The sequence below is a fragment of the Nansenia antarctica genome, assembly GCF_963989245.1.
Source record: "Nansenia antarctica genome assembly, chromosome: 2".
Taxonomy (NCBI): Eukaryota; Metazoa; Chordata; class Actinopteri; order Argentiniformes; family Microstomatidae; genus Nansenia; species Nansenia antarctica.
In genome coordinates, this window is record NC_137675.1 from 29,326,229 (window position 1) to 29,343,728 (window position 17,500).

General features: G+C 42.9%; 1 protein-coding gene across 1 annotated transcript in view; it reads right to left on the reverse strand.

Moving 5' to 3' along the window:
* The window catches only part of tsc2 (TSC complex subunit 2), a gene marked incomplete at its 5' end in the record, with an annotated part of 72,813 nt that overhangs the window by 45,386 nt on the left and 9,927 nt on the right, over positions 1-17,500 (reverse strand). The window lies entirely within an intron of this gene.

Below are 17,500 nucleotides of genomic sequence, written 5' to 3' on the forward strand. Positions count from 1 at the left end.
TGATTAAGTCAGGTATGTACCCACACACACACACACACACACACACACACGAACAAACACACACACACACACACACACACACACACACACACGCACACACACACACACACACACGAACAAACACACACACACACACACACACACACACACACACACACACACACACACACACACAGCTGGCTTTTAAACATTCATCAGATAACACGACAGCCAGGTAGACAAAAACATCACAGAGAAGCGTAGCGAGTAGAAGAAGATGCTGGAGATGCAGCAGGTTGTTGTTTTGGTGCGTTGCTGCCCCCTTTGGTCACTCTGAGCATTTGAAAACACACTATAACGCTGTAGTAGGTTTTCTAATCGTGGCGAATGTGTGCCTCTATCTATGTAAATGAACCAAACTTAGAAAATTGAAATCATGGCTGATAGATAACCAATCATGTGACCACTGACCACATAGAGCCAAAACTTTTTCCTTTTATTTTTTTATTTTTTATCAGTACTCAGTACTCAAGAAAATCAGGGGGGATGGTGGATTTTATCATATGGGGACAATTTTAGCATCCCCACAGCGTCAGTGACTTCAGTGTCAGTGACTTGGTAAACATGTCATTGTATGTGTGCGTGCCCCCTCCCTCGCCCACAGTATTTTACTCAATATGCACAAAACGAAATATTGAAATAGCAGTAATACCACGTTCATTGATAAAATTACATAAGGGATGGAAAGGGGGGATGGCAGTTTTCGAAGGGGGATGATTTTGACCGTTTTGATGCCATCCCCCCTCAACTCGAGTACTGGTGGTAGGTTAGAGGTTAGAGGTTAGATGTTAGAGGGTAGAGGGTAGAGGTTAGTGGTTAGAGGGTAGAGGTTAGTGGTTAGAGGTTAGTGGTTAGTGGGTAGAGGTTAGTGGTTAGTGGTTAGAGGTTAGAGGTTAGTGGTTAGAGGTTAGTGGTTAGTGGTTAGAGGTTAGAGGTTAGTGGTTAGAGGTTAGTGGTTAGTGGGTAGAGGTTAGTGATTAGAGGTTAGTGGTTAGAGGTTTCAGGGTAGAGGGTAGAGGTTAGTGGTTAGAGGTTAGAGGTTAGTGGTTAGAGGTTAGAGGTTAGAGGTTAGAGGTTAGAGGTTAGAGGTTAGTGGTTAGAGGTTAGAGGTTAGAGGCAGTGGCGGCTGGCCGATAGAGGGCGCTGGGGCGCCGCCCCCACCTTCACTTCCTAGTTGCGATTTGTAAACGTTTTTTTTTTTAAATAAACATTGTTTATTCACAAAATGCGGCTGATATTCTGTCGGCGCCTATCAGCATTCATTAAAAATCCTCCAATACAATAAACATTTTTATCTGTGTGTGTGTAAAATTCACTGTTAAAATACATAGGGGGAGGAGTCGGGGCGCCGGTCAATGCAAGTCTATGCCAGGCCGAATACTTTTCGCTTACACGTGAGCTGTAGCAGCGCTCCAATTGGCTGTCTCTATTTCTTGGCCGGGGCGCAAAAATGTGCGTCCTGAATATCCAGTTGTATTGCAGACAATGCATTATGCTGAGGACTTCCGACTTCCGGTTTTCCGGACTTCCGGGCTTCCGGAGTATTTAAAATGAACATTCGTAATGTCTGTCTCTGATGTTCATGGTCAATTAAATCAGCCTATTTTGTGCAACTAATAATGTTCCCGCTAATGGGTTAACCGAGTAGCCTCGCACCTAACGTGGGGGCAAAAATAATCTATCCTCTCTAAAATCACCACGAACAGAACGGAGGTACGGGTAAACACGGCTCATGTTCTGTCATCAAAGGTAAGAGTTTGTTTTCTTTAACTCAACTGATGCATTACCTTGCTGTTGTTGTTTACCGAATGCTCCATCTGACTGTCACACTGTGATTGTACTTGTGTAAACAGTAACACAGACGGGGTGAATTTCATGAATGAAAGTGAAAGTTCTGTCACAAAACGCCGTTACGTATCCTCACACATGTTTAAGTGGGTATTGCGTGGGTAAAGTGAAATTACGTCTTTGTTTTGAGCGCGCGTGCACGCGAAAGAGGACCCCCCCGCCACTAATGTGAAAAATCCTGGAGGAAACACTGCTGTGCCCCACCCAAAAAATTTAGCACCAGCCGCCACTGGTTAGAGGTTAGTGGTTAGAGGTTAGTGGTTAGAGGTTGGAGGTTAGAGGTTAGAGGTTAGTGGTTAGAGGTTAGAGGTTAGAGGTTAGAGGTTAGTGGTTAGTGGTTAGTGGTTAGTGGTTAGAGGTTAGTGGTTAGAGGTTAGAGGTTAGAGGTTAGAGGTTAGTGGTTAGAGGTTAGAGGTTAGAGGTTAGAGGTTAGTGGTAAGAGGTTAGTGGTTAGTGGTTAGAGGTTAGAGGTTAGAGGGTAGAGGTTAGTGGTTAGAGGTTAGAGGTTAGTGGTTAGTGGTTAGAGGTTAGAGGTTAGAGGTTAGTGGTTAGAGGTTAGAGGTTAGTGGTTAGAGGTTAGAGGTTAGTGGTTAGTGGTTAAAGGTTAGAGGTTAGAGGTTAGTGGTTAGAGGTTAGTGGTTAGAGGTTAGAGGTTAGAGGTTAGTGTGGTTAGAGGTTAGTGGTTAGAGGTTAGTGGTTAGTGGTTAGAGGTTAGTGGTTAGAGGTTAGAGGTTAGTGGTTAGAGGTTAGTGGTTAGAGGTTAGAGGTTAGTGGTTAGAGGTTAGAGGTTAGAGGTTAGTGGTTAGAGGTTAGAGGTTAGTGGTTAGAGGTTAGTGGTTAGAGGTTAGAGGTTAGTGGTTAGAGGTTAGTGGTTAGAGGTTAGAGGTTAGTGGTTAGAGGTTAGAGGTTAGTGGTTAGAGGTTAGAGGTTAGTGGTTAGAGGTTAGTGGTTAGAGGTTAGAGGTTAGAGGTTAGAGGTCAGTGGTTAGAGGTTAGAGGTTAGAGGTTAGAGGTTAGAGGTTAGTGGTTAGAGGTCAGAGGTTAGAGGTTAGAGGTTAGAGGTTAGAGGTTAGTGGTTAGTGGTTAGTGGTTAGAGGTTAGAGGTTAGAGGTTAGTGGTTAGAGGTTAGAGGTTAGAGATTAGTGGTTAGAGGTTAGAGGTTAGAGGTTAGAGGTTAGAGGTTAAAGGTTAGTGGTTAGTGGTTAGAGGTTAGAGGTTAGAGGTTAGAGGTTAGTGGTTAGAGGTTAGTGGTTAGAGGTTAGAGGTTAGTGGTTAGAGGTTAGTGGTTAGAGGTTAGAGGTTAGAGGTTAGTGGTTAGAGGTTAGAGGTTAGAGGTTAAAGGTTAGTGGTTAGAGGTTAGAGGTTAGAGGTTAGAGGTTAGTGGTAAGAGGTTAGAGGTTAGAGGTTAGAGGTTAGAGGTTAAAGGTTAGTGGTTAGAGGTTAGAGGTAAGAGGTTAGAGGTTAGTGGTTAGTGGTTAGTGGTTAGAGGTTAGAGGTTAGAGGTTAGAGGTTAGAGGTTAGTGGTTAGAGGTTAGAGGTTAGAGGTTAGTGGTTAGAGGTTAGTGGTTAGAGGTTAGAGGTTAGAGGTTAGAGGTTAGTGGTTAGAGGTTAGAGGTTAGAGATTAGTGGTTAGTGGTTAGAGGTTAGAGGTTAGAGGTTAGTGGTTAGAGGTTAGTGGTTAGAGGTTAGTGGTTAGAGGTTAGAGGTTAGTGGTTAGAGGTTAGTGGTTAGTGGTTAAAGGTTAGAGGTTAGAGGTTAGTGGTTAGAGGTTAGTGGTTAGAGGTTAGAGGTTAGAGGTTAGTGGTTAGTGGTTAGAGGTTAGAGGTTAGAGGTTAGAGGTTAGAGGTTAGAGGTTAGAGGTTAGAGGTTAGAGGTTAGTGGTTAGAGGTTAGAGGTTAGTGGTTAGAGGTTAGAGGTTAGAGGTTAGAGGTTAGAGGTTAGTGGTTAGAGGTTAGAGGTTAGAGGTTAGAGGTTAGTGGTTAGAGGTTAGTGGTTAGAGGTTAGTGGTTAGAGGTTAGAGGTTAGTGGTTAGAGGTTAGAGGTTAGTGGTTAGAGGTTAGAGGTTAGTGGTTAGAGGTTAGTGGTTAGAGGTTAGAGGTTAGAGGTTAGAGGTCAGTGGTTAGAGGTTAGAGGTTAGAGGTTAGAGGTTAGAGGTTAGTGGTTAGAGGTCAGAGGTTAGAGGTTAGAGGTTAGAGGTTAGAGGTTAGTGGTTAGTGGTTAGTGGTTAGAGGTTAGAGGTTAGAGGTTAGTGGTTAGAGGTTAGAGGTTAGAGATTAGTGGTTAGAGGTTAGAGGTTAGAGGTTAGAGGTTAGAGGTTAGAGGTTAGAGGTTAAAGGTTAGTGGTTAGTGGTTAGAGGTTAGAGGTTAGTGGTTAGAGGTTAGAGGTTAGTGGTTAGAGGTTAGTGGTTAGAGGTTAGAGGTGAGTGGTTAGAGGTTAGTGGTTAGAGGTTAGAGGTTAGAGGTTAGAGGTTAGTGGTTAGAGGTTAGAGGTTAGAGGTTAGAGGTTAAAGGTTAGAGGTCAGAGGTTAGAGGTTAGAGGTTAGAGGTTAGAGGTTAGTGGTTAGTGGTTAGTGGTTAGAGGTTAGAGGTTAGAGGTTAGTGGTTAGAGGTTAGAGGTTAGAGATTAGTGGTTAGAGGTTAGAGGTTAGAGGTTAGAGGTTAGAGGTTAGAGGTTAGAGGTTAAAGGTTAGTGGTTAGTGGTTAGAGGTTAGAGGTTAGAGGTTAGAGGTTAGTGGTTAGAGGTTAGTGGTTAGAGGTTAGAGGTTAGTGGTTAGAGGTTAGTGGTTAGAGGTTAGAGGTTAGAGGTTAGTGGTTAGAGGTTAGAGGTTAGAGGTTAAAGGTTAGTGGTTAGAGGTTAGAGGTTAGAGGTTAGAGGTTAGTGGTAAGAGGTTAGAGGTTAGAGGTTAGAGGTTAGAGGTTAAAGGTTAGTGGTTAGAGGTTAGAGGTAAGAGGTTAGAGGTTAGTGGTTAGTGGTTAGTGGTTAGAGGTTAGAGGTTAGAGGTTAGAGGTTAGAGGTTAGTGGTTAGAGGTTAGAGGTTAGAGGTTAGTGGTTAGAGGTTAGTGGTTAGAGGTTAGAGGTTAGAGGTTAGAGGTTAGTGGTTAGAGGTTAGAGGTTAGAGATTAGTGGTTAGTGGTTAGAGGTTAGAGGTTAGAGGTTAGTGGTTAGAGGTTAGTGGTTAGAGGTTAGTGGTTAGAGGTTAGAGGTTAGTGGTTAGAGGTTAGTGGTTAGTGGTTAAAGGTTAGAGGTTAGAGGTTAGTGGTTAGAGGTTAGTGGTTAGAGGTTAGAGGTTAGAGGTTAGTGGTTAGTGGTTAGAGGTTAGAGGTTAGAGGTTAGAGGTTAGAGGTTAGAGGTTAGAGGTTAGAGGTTAGAGGTTAGTGGTTAGAGGTTAGAGGTTAGTGGTTAGAGGTTAGAGGTTAGAGGTTAGAGGTTAGAGGTTAGTGGTTAGAGGTTAGAGGTTAGAGGTTAGAGGTTAGTGGTTAGAGGTTAGTGGTTAGAGGTTAGTGGTTAGAGGTTAGAGGTTAGTGGTTAGAGGTTAGAGGTTAGTGGTTAGAGGTTAGAGGTTAGTGGTTAGAGGTTAGTGGTTAGAGGTTAGAGGTTAGAGGTTAGAGGTCAGTGGTTAGAGGTTAGAGGTTAGAGGTTAGAGGTTAGAGGTTAGTGGTTAGAGGTCAGAGGTTAGAGGTTAGAGGTTAGAGGTTAGAGGTTAGTGGTTAGTGGTTAGTGGTTAGAGGTTAGAGGTTAGAGGTTAGTGGTTAGAGGTTAGAGGTTAGAGATTAGTGGTTAGAGGTTAGAGGTTAGAGGTTAGAGGTTAGAGGTTAGAGGTTAGAGGTTAAATGTTAGTGGTTAGTGGTTAGAGGTTAGAGGTTAGTGGTTAGAGGTTAGAGGTTAGTGGTTAGAGGTTAGTGGTTAGAGGTTAGAGGTGAGTGGTTAGAGGTTAGTGGTTAGAGGTTAGAGGTTAGAGGTTAGAGGTTAGTGGTTAGAGGTTAGAGGTTAGAGGTTAGAGGTTAAAGGTTAGAGGTTAGAGGTTTGAGGTTAGAGGTTAGTGGTTAGTGGTTAGTGGTAAGAGGTTAGAGGTTAGAGGTTAGAGGTTAGAGGTTAGAGGTTAGAGGTTATAGGTTAGAGGTTAGAGGTTAGAGGTTAGTGGTTAGTGGTTAGTGGTTAGAGGTTAGAGGTTAGAGGTTAGAGGTTAGAGGTTAGTGGTTAGAGGTTAGAGGTTAGAGGTTAGTGGTTAGAGGTTAGTGGTTAGAGGTTAGAGGTTAGAGGTTAGAGGTTAGAGGTTAAAGGTTAGTGGTTAGTGGTTAGAGGTTAGAGGTTAGAGGTTAGAGGTTAGTGGTTAGAGGTTAGTGGTTAGAGGTTAGAGGTTAGTGGTTAGAGGTTAGTGGTTAGAGGTTAGAGGTTAGAGGTTAGAGGTTAGTGGTTAGAGGTTAGAGGTTAGAGGTTAAAGGTTAGTGGTTAGAGGTTAGAGGTTAGAGGTTAGAGGTTAGTGGTAAGAGGTTAGAGGTTAGAGGTTAGAGGTTAGAGGTTAAAGGTTAGTGGTTAGAGGTTAGAGGTTAGAGGTTAGAGGTTAGTGGTTAGTGGTTAGTGGTTAGAGGTTAGAGGTTAGAGGTTAGAGGTTAGAGGTTAGTGGTTAGAGGTTAGAGGTTAGAGGTTAGTGGTTAGAGGTTAGTGGTTAGAGGTTAGAGGTTAGAGGTTAGAGGTTAGTGGTTAGAGGTTAGAGGTTAGAGATTAGTGGTTAGTGGTTAGAGGTTAGAGGTTAGAGGTTAGTGGTTAGAGGTTAGTGGTTAGAGGTTAGTGGTTAGAGGTTAGAGGTTAGTGGTTAGAGGTTAGTGGTTAGTGGTTAAAGGTTAGAGGTTAGAGGTTAGTGGTTAGAGGTTAGTGGTTAGAGGTTAGAGGTTAGAGGTTAGTGGTTAGTGGTTAGAGGTTAGAGGTTAGAGGTTAGAGGTTAGAGGTTAGAGGTTAGAGGTTAGTGGTTAGAGGTTAGAGGTTAGTGGTTAGAGGTTAGAGGTTAGAGGTTAGAGGTTAGAGGTTAGTGGTTAGAGGTTAGAGGTTAGAGGTTAGAGGTTAGTGGTTAGAGGTTAGTGGTTAGAGGTTAGTGGTTAGAGGTTAGAGGTTAGTGGTTAGAGGTTAGAGGTTAGAGGTTAGAGGTTAGTGGTTAGAGGTTAGTGGTTAGAGGTTAGAGGTTAGAGGTTAGAGGTCAGTGGTTAGAGGTTAGAGGTTAGAGGTTAGAGGTTAGAGGTTAGTGGTTAGAGGTCAGAGGTTAGAGGTTAGAGGTTAGAGGTTAGAGGTTAGTGGTTAGTGGTTAGTGGTTAGAGGTTAGAGGTTAGAGGTTAGTGGTTAGAGGTTAGAGGTTAGAGATTAGTGGTTAGAGGTTAGAGGTTAGAGGTTAGAGGTTAGAGGTTAGAGGTTAGAGGTTAAAGGTTAGTGGTTAGTGGTTAGAGGTTAGAGGTTAGTGGTTAGAGGTTAGAGGTTAGTGGTTAGAGGTTAGTGGTTAGAGGTTAGAGGTTAGTGGTTAGAGGTTAGTGGTTAGAGGTTAGAGGTTAGAGGTTAGAGGTTAGTGGTTAGAGGTTAGAGGTTAGAGGTTAGAGGTTAAAGGTTAGAGGTTAGAGGTTTGAGGTTAGAGGTTAGTGGTTAGTGGTTAGTGGTAAGAGGTTAGAGGTTAGAGGTTAGAGGTTAGAGGTTAGAGGTTAGAGGTTATAGGTTAGAGGTTAGAGGTTAGAGGTTAGTGGTTAGTGGTTAGTGGTTAGAGGTTAGAGGTTAGAGGTTAGAGGTTAGAGGTTAGTGGTTAGAGGTTAGAGGTTAGAGGTTAGTGGTTAGAGGTTAGTGGTTAGAGGTTAGAGGTTAGAGGTTAGAGGTTAGTGGTTAGAGGTTAGAGGTTAGAGATTAGTGGTTAGTGGTTAGAGGTTAGAGGTTAGTGGTTAGAGGTTAGTGGTTAGAGGTTAGAGGTTAGTGGTTAGAGGTTAGTGGTTAGAGGTTAGAGGTTAGTGGTTAGAGGTTAGAGGTTAGAGGTTAGTGGTTAGAGGTTAGAGGTTAGAGGTTAGAGGTTAGTGGTTAGAGGTTAGAGGTTAGAGGTTAGAGGTTAGTGGTTAGTGGTTAGAGGTTAAAGGTTAGTGGTTAGTGGTTAGAGGTTAGAGGTTAGTGGTTAGAGGTTAGAGGTTAGAGGTTAGAGGTTAGAGGTTAGTGGTTAAAGGTTAGTGGTTAGAGGTTAGAGGTAAGAGGGTAGAGGTTAGAGGTTAGAGGTTAGAGGTTAGTGGTTAGAGGTTAGAGGTTAGTGGTTAGAGGTTAGTGGTTAGAGGTTAGAGGTTAGAGGTTAGTGGTTAGAGGTTAGAGGTTAGAGGTTAGTGGTTAGAGGTTAGAGGTTTGAGGTTAGTGGTTAGTGGTTAGAGGTTAGTGGTTAGAGGTTAGAGGTTAGTGGTTAGAGGTTAGAGGTTAGAGGTTAAAGGTTAGAGGTAAGAGGTTAGTGGTTAGAGGTTAGAGGTTAGAGGTTAGTGGTTAGAGGTTAGTGGTTAGAGGTTAGAGGTTAGAGGTTAGAGGTTAGAGGTTAGTGGTTAGAGGTTAGAGGTTAGAGGTTAAAGGTTAGAGGTAAGAGGTTAGTGGTTAGAGGTTAGAGGTTAGAGGTTAGTGGTTAGAGGTTAGTGGTTAGAGGTTAGAGGTTAGAGGTTAGAGGTTAGTGGTTAGTGGTTAGAGGTTAGTGGTTAGTGGTTAGAGGTTAGAGGTTAGAGGTTAGAGGTTAGTGGTTAGAGGTTAGTGGTTAGAGGTTAGAGGTTAGTGGTTAGAGGTTAGAGGGTAGAGGTTAGAGGTTAGAGGTTAGAGGTTAGTGGTTAGAAGTTAGAGGTTAGAGGTTAGTGGTTAGAGGTTAGTGGTTAGAGGTTAGAGGTTAGTGGTTAGTGGTTAGAGGTTAGAGGTTAGTGGTTAGAGGTTAGTGGTTAGAGGTTAGAGGTTAGTGGTTAGTGGTTAGAGGTTAGAGGTTAGAGGTTAGTGGTTAGAGGTTAGTGGTTAGAGGTTAGAGGTTAGAGGTTAGAGGTTAGTGGATAGAGGTTAGTGGTTAGAGGTTAGAGGTTAGAGGTTAGAGGTTAGTGGTTAGAGGTTAGAGGTTAGAGGTTAGAGGTTAGTGGTTAGAGGTTAGAGGTTAAAGGTTAGTGGTTAGTGGTTAGAGGTTAGAGGTTAAAGGTTAGAGGTTAGTGGTTAGTGGTTAGAGGTTAGAGGTTAGAGGTTAAAGGTTAGTGGTTAGAGGTTAGAGGTTAAAGGTTAGTGGTTAGAGGTTAGAGGTTAAAGGTTAGTGGTTAGAGGTTAGAGGTTAAAGGTTAGTGGTTAGAGGTTAGAGGTTAGAGGTTAGAGGTTAGTGGTTAGTGGTTAGTGGTTAGAGGTTAGAGGTTAGAGGTTAGTGGTTAGTGGTTAGAGGTTAGTGGTTAGAGGTTAGAGGTTAGAGGTTAGTGGTTAGTGGTTAGAGGTTAGAGGTTAGAGGTTAGAGGTTAGAGGTTAGTGGTTAGAGGTTAGAGGTTAGAGGTTAGAGGTTAGTGGTTAGAGGTTAGTGGTTAGTGGTTAGAGGTTAGAGGTTAGAGGTTAGAGGTTAGTGGTTAGTGGTTAGAGGTAAGAGGGTAGAGGTTAGAGGTTAGTGGTTAGAGGTTAGAGGTTAGTGGTTAGTGGTTAGAGGTTAGAGGTTAGAGGTTAGAGGTTAGTGGTTAGAGGTTAGTGGTTAGAGGTTAGAGGTTAGTGGTTAGAGGTTAGAGGTTAGAGGTTAGAGGTTAGTGGTTAGAGGTTAGAGGTTAGAGGTTAGAGGTTAGAGGTTAGTGGTTAGAGGTTAGAGGTTAGAGGTTAGTGGTTAGAGGTTAGTGGTTAGAGGTTAGAGGTTAGAGGTTAGAGGTTAGTGGTTAGAGGTTAGTGGTTAGAGGTTAGTGGTTAGTGGTTAGTGGTTAGAGGTTAGAGGTTAGAGGTTAGAGGTTAGTGGTTAGTGGTTAGAGGTTAGAGGTTAGAGGTTAGTGGTTAGAGGTTAGTGGTTAGAGGTTAGAGGTTAGAGGTTAGAGGTTAGAGGTTAGTGGTTAGAGGTTAGTGGTTAGAGGTTAGAGGTTAGAGGTTAGAGGTTAGTGGTTAGAGGTTAGTGGTTAGAGGTTAGTGGTTAGTGGTTAGTGGTTAGAGGTTAGAGGTTAGAGGTTAGAGGTTAGTGGTTAGTGGTTAGAGGTTAGAGGTTAGAGGTTAGTGGTTAGTGGTTAGAGGTTAGTGGTTAGAGGTTAGAGGTTAGAGGTTAGAGGTTAGTGGTTAGAGGTTAGTGGTTAGTGGTTAGAGGTTAGAGGTTAGAGGTTAGAGGTTAGTGGTTAGAGGTTAGAGGTTAGAGGTTAGAGGTTAGTGGTTAGTGGTTAGAGGTTAGTGGTTAGTGGTTAGAGGTTAGTGGTTAGAGGTTAGTGGTTAGAGGTTAGTGGTTAGAGGTTAGTGGTTAGTGGTTAGTGGTTAGAGGTTAGAGGTTAGTGGTTAGTGGTTAGAGGTTAGTGGTTAGAGGTTAGTGGTTAGAGGTTAGAGGTTATAGGTTAGAGGTTAGTGGTTAGAGGTCAGAGGTCAGTGGTTAGTGGTTAGTGGTTAGAGGTTAGAGGTTAGTGGTTAGTGGTTAGAGGTTAGTGGTTAGTGGTTAGAGGTTAGAGGTTAGTGGTTAGAGGTTAGAGGTTAGTGGTTAGTGGTTAGAGGTTAGTGGTTAGAGGTTAGAGGTTAGTGGTTAGAGGTTAGTGGTTAGAGGTTAGAGGTTAGAGGTTAGAGGTTAGTGGTTAGAGGTTAGAGGTTAGAGGTTAGTGGTTAGTGGTTAGAGGTTAGAGGTTAGTGGTTAGAGGTTAGTGGTTAGTGGTTAGAGGTTAGAGGTTAGAGGTTAGTGGTTAGAGGTTAGAGGTTAGTGGTTAGAGGTTAGTGGTTAGTGGTTAGAGGTTAGTGGTTAGAGGTTAGTGGTTAGTGGTTAGAGGTTAGAGGTTAGAGGTTAGAGGTTAGTGGTTAGTGGTTAGTCGTTAGTGGTTAGAGGTTAGAGGTTAGAGGTTAGAGGTTAGAGGTTAGTGGTTAGAGGTTAGAGGTTAGTGGTTAGTGGTTAGAGGTTAGAGGTTAGAGGTTAGTGGTTAGTGGTTAGTCGTTAGTGGTTAGAGGTTAGAGGTTAGTGGTTAGAGGTTAGAGGTTAGAGGTTAGAGGTTAGAGGTTAGTGGTTAGTGGTTAGAGGTTAGAGGTTAGAGGTTAGAGGTTAGTGGTTAGAGGTTAGTGGTTAGAGGTTAGAGGTTAGTGGTTAGTGGTTAGAGGTTAGAGGTTAGACGTTAGAGGTTAGTGGTTAGAGGTTAGACGTTAGAGGTTAGACGTTAGAGGTTAGTGGTTAGAGGTTAGAGGTTAGAGGTTAGAGGTTAAAGGTTAGTGGTTAGAGGTTAGTGGTTAGAGGTTAGAGGTTAGAGGTTAGAGGTTAGAGGTTAGTGGTTAGAGGTTAGTGGTTAGAGGTTAGAGGTTAGTGGTTAGTGGTTAGAGGTTAGAGGTTAGACGTTAGAGGTTAGTGGTTAGAGGTTAGAGGTTAGAGGTTAGTGGTTAGAGGTTAGAGGTTAGAGGTTAGAGGTTATAGGTTAGAGGTTAGAGGTCAGAGGTCAGTGGTTAGTGGTTAGTGGTTAGAGGTTAGAGGTTAGTGGTTAGAGGTTAGAGGTTAGTGGTTAGAGGTTAGTGGTTAGAGGTTAGTGGTTAGAGGTTAGAGGTTAGAGGTTAGAGGTTAGAGGTTAGAGGTTAGTGGTTAGAGGTTAGAGGTTAGAGGTTAGTGGTTAGAGGTTAGTGGTTAGTGGTTAGAGGTTAGAGGTTAGAGGTTAGTGGTTAGTCGTTAGTGGTTAGAGGTTAGAGGTTAGAGGTTAGTGGTTAGAGGTTAGAGGTTAGTGGTTAGTGGTTAGAGGTTAGAGGTTAGTGGTTAGTGGTTAGTCGTTAGTGGTTAGAGGTTAGTGGTTAGAGGTTAGAGGTTAGAGGTTAGAGGTTAGTGGTTAGTGGTTAGAGGTTAGTGGTTAGAGGTTAGAGGTTAGAGGTTAGTGGTTAGAGGTTAGAGGTTAGAGGTTAGAGGTTAGAGGTTAGAGGTTAGTGGTTAGTGGTTAGAGGTTAGTGGTTAGAGGTTAGAGGTTAGAGGTTAGTGGTTAGTGGTTAGAGGTTAGAGGTTAGAGGTTAGAGGTTAGAGGTTAGAGGTTAGTGGTTAGAGGTTAGAGGTTAGAGGTTAGAGGTTAGTGGTTAGAGGTTAGAGGTTAGTGGTTAGAGGTTAGAGGTTAGTGGTTAGAGGTTAGAGGTTAGTGGTTTGAGGTTAGTGGTTAGTGGTTAGAGGTTAGAGGTTAGAGGTTAGTGGTTAGAGGTTAGAGGTTAGAGGTTAGTGGTTAGAGGTTAGAGGTTAGAGGGTAGAGGTTAGAGGTTAGAGGTTAGAGGTTAGTGGTTAGAGGTTAGTGGTTAGTGGTTAGAGGTTAGAGGTTAGTGGTTAGTGGTTAGAGGTTAGAGGTTAGTGGTTAGTGGTTAGAGGTTAGAGGTTAGTGGTTAGAGGTTAGAGGTTAGAGGTTAGAGGTTAGAGGTTAGTGGATAGAGGTTAGTGGTTAGAGGTTAGAGGTTAAAGGTTAGTGGTTAGAGGTTAGAGGTTAGAGGTTAGTGGTTAGTGGTTAGTGGTTAGAGGTTAGAGGTTAGAGGTTAGAGGTTAGTGGTTAGTGGTTAGAGGTTAGAGGTTAGAGGTTAGTGGTTAGAGGTTAGAGGTTAGAGGTTAGAGGTTAGAGGTTAGAGGTTAGTGGTTAGAGGTTAGAGGTTAGAGGTTAAAGGTTAGAGGTAAGAGGTTAGTGGTTAGAGGTTAGAGGTTAGAGGTTAGTGGTTAGAGGTTAGTGGTTAGAGGTTAGAGGTTAGAGGTTAGAGGTTAGTGGTTAGTGGTTAGAGGTTAGTGGTTAGTGGTTAGAGGTTAGAGGTTAGAGGTTAGTGGTTAGAGGTTAGAGGTTAGAGGTTAGTGGTTAGAGGTTAGAGGTTAGAGGTTAGAGGGTAGAGGTTAGAGGTTAGAGGTTAGAGGTTAGTGGTTAGAGGTTAGAGGTTAGAGGTTAGTGGTTAGAGGTTAGTGGTTAGAGGTTAGAGGTTAGTGGTTAGTGGTTAGAGGTTAGAGGTTAGTGGTTAGAGGTTAGTGGTTAGAGGTTAGAGGTTAGTGGTTAGTGGTTAGAGGTTAGAGGTTAGAGGTTAGTGGTTAGAGGTTAGTGGTTAGAGGTTAGAGGTTAGAGGTTAGAGGTTAGTGGATAGAGGTTAGTGGTTAGAGGTTAGAGGTTAGAGGTTAGAGGTTAGAGGTTAGAGGTTAGTGGTTAGAGGTTAGAGGTTAAAGGTTAGTGGTTAGTGGTTAGAGGTTAGAGGTTAAAGGTTAGAGGTTAGTGGTTAGAGGTTAGAGGTTAGAGGTTAAAGGTTAGTGGTTAGAGGTTAGAGGTTAAAGGTTAGTGGTTAGAGGTTAGAGGTTAAAGGTTAGTGGTTAGAGGTTAGAGGTTAAAGGTTAGTGGTTAGAGGTTAGAGGTTAGAGGTTAGAGGTTAGTGGTTAGTGGTTAGTGGTTAGAGGTTAGAGGTTAGTGGTTAGTGGTTAGAGGTTAGTGGTTAGAGGTTAGAGGTTAGAGGTTAGTGGTTAGTGGTTAGAGGTTAGAGGTTAGAGGTTAGACGTTAGAGGTTAGTGGTTAGAGGTTAGAGGTTAGAGGTTAGAGGTTAGTGGTTAGAGGTTAGTGGTTAGAGGTTAGAGGTTAGAGGTTAGAGGTTAGTGGTTAGTGGTTAGAGGTAAGAGGGTAGAGGTTAGAGGTTAGTGGTTAGAGGTTAGAGGTTAGAGGTTAGTGGTTAGAGGTTAGAGGTTAGAGGTTAGAGGTTAGAGGTTAGTGGTTAGAGGTTAGAGGTTAGAGGTTAGTGGTTAGAGGTTAGAGGTTAGAGGTTAGAGGTTAGTGGTTAGAGGTTAGTGGTTAGTGGTTAGAGGTTAGAGGTTAGAGGTTAGAGGTTAGTGGTTAGTGGTTAGAGGTTAGTGGTTAGAGGTTAGAGGTTAGAGGTTAGAGGTTAGTGGTTAGAGGTTAGTGGTTAGTGGTTAGAGGTTAGAGGTTAGAGGTTAGTGGTTAGAGGTTAGAGGTTAGAGGTTAGAGGTTAGTGGTTAGTGGTTAGAGGTTAGTGGTTAGTGGTTAGAGGTTAGTGGTTAGAGGTTAGTGGTTAGAGGTTAGTGGTTAGAGGTTAGTGGTTAGTGGTTAGTGGTTAGAGGTTAGAGGTTAGTGGTTAGTGGTTAGAGGTTAGTGGTTAGAGGTTAGTGGTTAGAGGTTAGTGGTTAGAGGTTAGAGGTTAGTGGTTAGTGGTTAGAGGTTAGAGGTTAGTGGTTAGAGGTTAGTGGTTAGAGGTTAGAGGTTAGTGGTTAGAGGTTAGTGGTTAGAGGTTAGAGGTTAGAGGTTAGTGGTTAGAGGTTAGTGGTTAGAGGTTAGAGGTTAGTGGATAGAGGTTAGAGGTTAGTGGTTAGAGGTTAGAGGTTAGTGGTTAGAGGTTAGAGGTTAGAGGTTAGAGGTTAGAGGTAAGAGGTTAGAGGTTAGAGGTTAGAGGTTAGAGGTTAGAGGTTAGTGGTTAGAGGTTAGAGGTTAGAGGTTAGAGGTTAGTGGTTAGAGGTTAGAGGTTAGAGGTTAGTGGTTAGAGGTTAGAGGTTATAGGGTTAGAGGTTAGTGGTTAGAGGTCAGAGGTCAGTGGTTAGTGGTTAGAGGTTAGAGGTTAGAGGTTAGTGGTTAGTGGTTAGAGGTTAGTGGTTAGTGGTTAGAGGTTAGAGGTTAGAGGTTAGAGGTTAGAGGTTAGTGGTTAGTGGTTAGAGGTTAGTGGTTAGAGGTTAGAGGTTAGTGGTTAGAGGTTAGTGGTTAGAGGTTAGAGGTTAGAGGTTAGAGGTTAGTGGTTAGAGGTTAGAGGTTAGAGGTTAGAGGTTAGTGGTTAGTGGTTAGAGGTTAGAGGTTAGTGGTTAGAGGTTAGTGGTTAGTGGTTAGAGGTTAGAGGTTAGAGGTTAGAGGTTAGTGGTTAGAGGTTAGTGGTTAGAGGTTAGAGGTTAGTGGTTAGTGGTTAGAGGTTAGTGGTTAGAGGTTAGTGGTTAGTGGTTAGAGGTTAGAGGTTAGAGGTTAGAGGTTAGTGGTTAGTGGTTAGTCGTTAGTGGTTAGAGGTTAGAGGTTAGAGGTTAGAGGTTAGAGGTTAGTGGTTAGAGGTTAGAGGTTAGTGGTTAGTGGTTAGAGGTTAGAGGTTAGAGGTTAGTGGTTAGTGGTTAGTGGTTAGTGGTTAGAGGTTAGAGGTTAGTGGTTAGAGGTTAGAGGTTAGAGGTTAGAGGTTAGAGGTTAGAGGTTAGTGGTTAGTGGTTAGAGGTTAGAGGTTAGAGGTTAGAGGTTAGTGGTTAGAGGTTAGTGGTTAGAGGTTAGAGGTTAGTGGTTAGTGGTTAGAGGTTAGAGGTTAGAGGTTAGAGGTTAGTGGTTAGAGGTTAGTGGTTAGAGGTTAGAGGTTAGTGGTTAGTGGTTAGAGGTTAGAGGTTAGACGTTAGAGGTTAGTGGTTAGAGGTTAGAGGTTAGACGTTAGAGGTTAGAGGTTAGTGGTTAGAGGTTAGTGGTTAGAGGTTAGTGGTTAGAGGTTAGAGGTTAGAGGTTAGAGGTTAGAGGTTAGTGGTTAGAGGTTAGTGGTTAGAGGTTAGAGGTTAGTGGTTAGTGGTTAGAGGTTAGAGGTTAGACGTTAGAGGTTAGTGGTTAGAGGTTAGAGGTTAGAGGTTAGTGGTTAGAGGTTAGAGGTTAGAGGTTAGAGGTTATAGGTTAGAGGTTAGAGGTCAGAGGTCAGTGGTCAGTGGTTAGTGGTTAGAGGTTAGAGGTTAGAGGTTAGTGGTTAGAGGTTAGAGGTTAGTGGTTAGAGGTTAGTGGTTAGAGGTTAGAGGTTAGAGGTTAGTGGTTAGAGGTTAGAGGTTAGTGGTTAGTGGTTAGAGGTTAGAGGTTAGAGGTTAGTGGTTAGTGGTTAGTCGTTAGTGGTTAGAGGTTAGAGGTTAGAGGTTAGAGGTTAGTGGTTAGTGGTTAGTGGTTAGAGGTTAGAGGTTAGTGGTTAGTGGTTAGAGGTTAGAGGTTAGAGGTTAGAGGTTAGAGGTTAGAGGTTAGTGGTTAGAGGTTAGTGGTTAGAGGTTAGAGGTTAGAGGTTAGAGGTTAGAGGTTAGTGGTTAGAGGTTAGTGGTTAGTGGTTAGAGGTTAGTGGTTAGAGGTTAGAGGTTAGTGGTTAGAGGTTAGAGGTTAGAGGTTAGAGGTTAGTGGTTAGTGGTTAGAGGTTAGAGGTTAGTGGTTAGTGGTTAGTCGTTAGTGGTTAGAGGTTAGTGGTTAGAGGTTAGAGGTTAGAGGTTAGAGGTTAGTGGTTAGTGGTTAGAGGTTAGTGGTTAGAGGTTAGAGGTTAGAGGTTAGAGGTTAGTGGTTAGAGGTTAGAGGTTAGAGGTTAGTGGTTAGAGGTTAGAGGTTAGAGGTTAGAGGTTAGTGGTTAGTGGTTAGAGGTTAGTGGTTAGAGGTTAGAGGTTAGAGGTTAGAGGTTAGTGGTTAGTGGTTAGAGGTTAGAGGTTAGAGGTTAGAGGTTAGTGGTTAGAGGTTAGTGGTTAGAGGTTAGAGGTTAGAGGTTAGAGGTTAGTGGTTAGAGGTTAGAGGTTAGTGGTTAGAGGTTAGAGGTTAGTGGTTAGAGGTTAGAGGTTAGTGGTTTGAGGTTAGTGGTTAGTGGTTAGAGGTTAGAGGTTAGAGGTTAGTGGTTAGAGGTTAGAGGTTAGAGGTTAGTGGTTAGAGGTTAGAGGGTAGAGGTTAGAGGTTAGAGGTTAGAGGTTAGTGGTTAGAGGTTAGTGGTTAGAGGTTAGAGGTTAGTGGTTAGTGGTTAGAGGTTAGAGGTTAGTGGTTAGTGGTTAGAGGTTAGAGGTTAGAGGTTAGAGGTTAGAGGTTAGTGGATAGAGGTTAGTGGTTAGAGGTTTGAGGTTAAAGGTTAGTGGTTAGAGGTTAGAGGTTAGAGGTTAGAGGTTAGTGGTTAGTGGTTAGTGGTTAGAGGTTAGAGGTTAGAGGTTAGTGGTTAGTGGTTAGAGGTTAGTGGTTAGAGGTTAGAGGTTAGAGGTTAGTGGTTAGTGGTTAGAGGTTAGAGGTTAGAGGTTAGAGGTTAGTGGTTAAAGGTTAGTGGTTCGAGGTTAGAGCTTAGAGGTTAGAGGTTAGAGGTTAGAGGTTAGAGGTTAGAGGTTAGTGGTTAGTGGTTAGAGGTAAGAGGGTAGAGGTTAGTGGTTAGAGGTAAGAGGGTAGAGGTTAGTGGTTAGTGGTTAGAGGTTAGAGGTTAGTGGTTAGAGGTTAGAGGTTAGAGGTTAGAGGTTAGAGGTTAGTGGTTAGTGGTTAGAGGTTAGTGGTTAGAGGTTAGAGGTTAGAGGTTAGTGGTTAGAGGTTAGAGGTTAGAGGTTAGTGGTTAGTGGTTAGAGGTTAGTGGTTAGAGGTTAGAGGTTAGAGGTTAGAGGTTAGAGGTTAGTGGTTAGAGGTTAGAGGTTAGAGGTTAGAGGTTAGAGGTTAGTGGTTAGAGGTTAGAGGTTAGAGGTTAGAGGTTAGAGGTTAGTGGTTAGTGGTTAGTGGTTAGAGGTTAGAGGTAGAGGTTAGAGGTTAAAGGTTAGAGGTAAGAG